Raw genomic sequence first — 4,964 nt, 5'->3', positions numbered from 1 at the left:
AAAAATTCTTTTTAATTAATTAATTGTATTAAATTTTAATTTTAATTATATCTTATCTTTAATTTTCAAAAATCATTAACTACTTTTTCAAAATTATTTTCGAATTCTCTCTCTCTTCTCTTCTTCTATTTATTTATTTATTTACTAACACTTCTCTTCACCTCTCTTCATCTCAATTCACTACCCCTATCCTTACCCTTCTGTTTGGATTATCCTTTCTTTATTCCCTTTCTTCTTCTACTAATAATAAGGATCCTCTTTGTCCAGATATAGAGGATTCCTCTTCCTTTTCTTTTTCTCTTCTCTTTCATATTTGCAGGAATAAGGAAAAAGGCACTCTTGTTGAAGCTGATCCTGAACCTGAAAGGACTCTGAAGAGGAAACTAAGAGAAGCTAAATTACAACAATCCAGAGGTAACCTTTCTGAAATTTTTGAACAAGAGAAGGAGATGGCAGCTGAACCTAACAACAATAATGCAAGGAGGATGCTTGGTGATTTTACTAAACCCACGTCCAAGTTTGATGGAAGAAGCATCTCAATTCCTGCCATTGGAGCAAACAATTTTGAGCTGAAACCTCAATTAGTTGCTCTAATGCAACAGAACTGCAAGTTTCATGGACTTCCATCTGAAGATCCTTACCAGTTTTTTAGTTCTTGCAGATTTGTGAGACTGTTAAGACGAATGGAGTAGATCCTGAAGTCTACAAGCTCATGCTTTTCCCTTTTGCTGTAAGAGACAGAGCTAGAACATGGTTAGACTCACAACCTAAAGATATCCTGGACTCCTGGGATAAGCTGGTCACGGCCTTCTTGGATAAATTCTTTCCTCCTCAAAAGCTGAGCAAGCTTAGAGTTTATGTTCAGACCTTCAAGCAAAAAGATGGTGAATCCCTCTATGAAGCTTGGGAAAGATACAAGCAGATGACCAAAAAGTGTCCTTCTGACATGTTTTCAGAATGGACCATATTAAATATATTCTATTATGGTCTATCTGAGTTTTCCAAGATGTCATTGGACCACTCTGCAGGTGGATCCATTCACTTAAAGAAAACACCTGTAGAAGCTCAAGAACGTATTGACATGGTTGCAAATAACCAATTCATGTACACTTCTGAGAGAAACTCCGTGAATAATGGGATGCCTCAGAGGAAGAAAGTTCTTAAAATTGATACTCTGAATGCCATATTGGCTCAGAACAAAGTGTTGACTCAGCAAGTCAACATGATTTCTCAAAGTCTGAATGGATGGCAAAATGCATCCAACAGTACTAAAGAGGCATCTTCTGAAGAAGCTTATGATCCTGAGAACCTTGCAATAACAGAGGTAAATTACATGGGTGAACCTTATGGAAACACCTATAATTCATCATGAAGAAATCATCAAAATTTCTCAGGCAAGGATCAGCAAAAGCCTCAACAAGGCTTTAATAATGGTGGAAGAAATAGGCTAAGCAATAACAAGCCTTTTCCATCATCTTCTCAGCAATAGACAGAGAATTATGAGCAGAGCCCCTCTAATTTAGCAAACATAGTCTCTGATCTGTCTAAGGCCACATTAAGTTTCATAAGTGAAACAAGATCCTCCATTAGAAATTTGGAGGCACAAGTGGGCCAGCTGAGTAAGAAAGTCATTGAAACTCCTCCCAGTATTCCCCCAAGCAATACAGAAGAGAATCCAAAAGGAGAGTGCAAGGCCATTGTGTAATCAATATGGCCGAATGCACAAGGGAGGAGAAGGACGAAAATCCTAGTGAGGAAGACCTCCTGGGACGTCTCTCAAACAAGAAGGAGTTCCATATTGAGGACTTAAAGGAATCTGAGGCTCATATAGAGACCATAGAGATTCTATTAAATCTCCTTCTGCCATTCGTGAGCTCTGAAGATTATTCGTCCTCTGAAGAGGATGAAGATGTAACTGGAGAGCAAGTTGCTCAATATCTAGGAGCCATCATAAAGCTGAATGCCAAGTTATTTGGTAATGAGACTTGGGAAGGTGAACCTCCCTTGCTCATTAGTAAACTAGATGCATGGGTTCAGAAAACTTTACCTCAAAAGAGACAAGATCCTGGTAAATTCTTAATACCCAGTACCATAGGCACCATGACCTTTAACAAGGCTCTGTGTGACCTGGTGTCAGGCATAAATCTTATGCCACTCTCTGTAATGGAGAAACTAGGGATCATTGAGGTACAGCCTGCCTTATTCTCATTATAATTGGCAGACAAGTCAGTAAGACAAGCTTATGGATTGGTAGAGGACGTGTTGGTAAAGGTTGAAGGCCTTTACATCCCTGCTGATTTCATAATCTTAGACACTAGGAAGGATTTCCTAGCCACAGCAGAAGCTGTGATAGATGTTAACAGAGGATAATTAGTCCTTCAATTGAAGGGGGACTACCTTGTGTTTAAGGCACACGGCTATCCTTCTGTAATAAGGGAGAGTAAGCATGCAGAGCTTCTCTCAATACAGAGTCAAACAGAGCCCCCACAATCAAACTCTAAGTTTGGTGTTGGGAGGCCACAACCAAACTCTAAGTTTGGTGTTGAACCCCCATATCCAAACTCTAAGTTTGGTTTTGGGAGTTCACAACATTGACCTGATCACCTTTGTGGCTCCATGAGAGCCCACTGTCAAGCTATTGACATTAAAGAAGTGCTTGTTGGGAGGCAACCCAATTTTTATTTATCTAATTTTATTTTTATTTAATTGTTATTTTGTGTTTTAGTAGGTTCATGATCATGTGGAGTCACAAAAAAAATAATAAAATCAAAAATAGTAGAAGAAAAATCACACCCTAGAGGAAGGACTTACTGGCATTTAAACGCCAATAAGGAGCATCTGGCTGGCGTTCAACGCCAGAACAGAGCATGGATCTGGCGCTGAATGCAAGAAACAAACAACATCCTGGCGTTTGAACGCCAGGAATGTGCCCTGAGGAAAGCTGGCGCTGAACAACAGTAACAAGCATGGAACTGGCGTTCAACGCCAGAAACATGCTACACATGGGCATTGAACGCCCAGAACGTGCACCACTTCGGCGTTTAAACGCCAGAATGGTATGCTAAGGCATTTTACATGCCTAATTGGTGCACGGATGTAAATCCTTGACACCTCAGGATCTGTGGACTCCACAGGATCATCTCAGGATCTGTGGACCCCACAGGATCTCCACCTAACATATTCTCACCTTACCTCCTAAAAATCCTATAACACACTTTCCCAAAAACCCTTCACCAATCACCTCAATCTCTCTTCCCAATTACCCCCTTCACCACTCACATCCATCCACTCTTCCCCATAAACCCCACCTACCTTCAAAATTCAAAAATCTTTTCCACCCAAACCCACCCTAAATGGCCGAACCTACCCTCTCTCACTTCCCTATATAAACCCCTTCATTCTCCTTAATTTTCACATAACACAAACCTCTCTTCTCCTTCTTGGCCGAAACATCTCTCCCCCTCTCCTCCATATTTTTTTCTTCTTCTTCTTCTTTTCTTTCTTCTCTTGCTCGAGGGCGAGCAATATTTGAAGTTTGGTGTGGTAAAAGCATAAGCTTTTTGTTTTTCCATTACCATTGATGGCACCTAAGGCCGGAGAATCCTCTAGAAAAGGGAAAGGGAAGACAAAAGCTTCCACCTCCGAGTTATGGGAGATGGAAAGATTCATCTCCAAAGCCCATCAAGACCACTTCTATGATGTTGTGGCCAAGAAGAAGGTGATCCCTGAGGTCCCTTTCAAGCTCAAGAAAAATGAGTATCCGGAGATCCGACATGAGATCCAAAGAAGAGGTTGGGAAGTTCTAACCAACTCCATTCAACAAGTCTGAATCTGAATGGTTCAAGAGTTCTATGCCAATGCATGGATCACTAGGAACCATGATCAAAGTGTGAACCCAAATCCAAAGAATTATCTTACAATGGTTCGGGGGAAATACTTAGATTTTAATCCGAAAAATGTGAGGTTGGCATTCAACTTACCTATGATGCAAGGAGATGCACGCCCCTACACTAGAAGGGTCAACTTTAATCAAAGGTTGGACCAAGTCTTTATGGACATATGTGTGGAAGGAGCTCAATGGAAAAGAGACTCCAAAGGCAAGCAGGTTCAACTAAGAAGACTGGACCTCAAGCTTGTGGCTAGAGGATGGTTGGAGTTCATTCAACGCTCCATCATCCCCACTAGCAACCGATCTGAAGTTACTGTGGATCGGGCCATCATGATTCATAGCATCATGATTGGAGAGGAAGTAGAAGTTCATGAAGTCATCTCCCATGAATTCTACAAAATAGCCGATAAGTCCTCTACTTTGGCAAGGCTAGCTTTTCCTCATCTTATTTGCCATCTATGTTACTCAGCTGGAGTTATCATAGAAGGAGACATCCTCATTAAGGAGGACAAGCCCATCACTAAGAAAAGGATGGAGAAAACAAGAGAGCCCACTCATGGAACCCAAGAGACGCATGAGGAAGCTCATCACCAAGAAATCCCGGAGATGCCTCAAGGGATGCACTTTCCTCCCAACAACTATTGGGAACAACTCAACACTTCCTTAGAAGATTTGAGTTACAATGTGGAACAATTAAGGGTGGAACATCAAGAGCACTCCATCATTCTCCATGAAATAAGAGAAGATCAAAGAGCAATGAGGGAGGAGAAACAAAGGCAAGGAAGGGACATAGAAGAGCTTAAGGACATCATTGGTCCTTCAAGAAGAAGATGTTGTTTATGAATGTTAAAATTGTTGGCTCTTGAAAGAATGATGAAAAAGAGAAATGTTATTGATTATCTGAAAAATCATAAAATTGATTCTTGAAGCAAGAAAAAGTAGTGAAAAAGCAAAAAAAAGGCTTGTGAAAAAAAAATATTGGCGAAAAAAAAAGAAGCAAGCAGAAAAAGCCAATAGCCCTTAAAACCAAAAGGCAAAGGTAAAAAGGATCCAAGGCTTTGAGCATCAATGGATA

The 4,964-nt window shown here is 40.5% G+C and overlaps 1 non-coding gene across 1 annotated transcript; it reads right to left on the bottom strand.

The window, feature by feature from the left end:
* Positions 1-844: 844 nt before the first annotated feature.
* LOC127744419 (small nucleolar RNA R71) lies at positions 845-948 on the bottom strand. The gene has a single exon (XR_008005408.1). It is a non-coding gene; the product is annotated as a small nucleolar RNA R71 (small nucleolar RNA).
* Positions 949-4,964: the final 4,016 nt, after the last annotated feature.

The sequence above is a fragment of the Arachis duranensis genome, unplaced genomic scaffold (assembly GCF_000817695.3).
Source record: "Arachis duranensis cultivar V14167 unplaced genomic scaffold, aradu.V14167.gnm2.J7QH unplaced_Scaffold_343483, whole genome shotgun sequence".
Lineage (NCBI taxonomy): Eukaryota > Viridiplantae > Streptophyta > Magnoliopsida > Fabales > Fabaceae > Arachis > Arachis duranensis.
The sequence above is the reverse complement of the archived record's forward strand: the minus strand, read 5'-3'. Positions and strand labels throughout refer to the sequence as shown.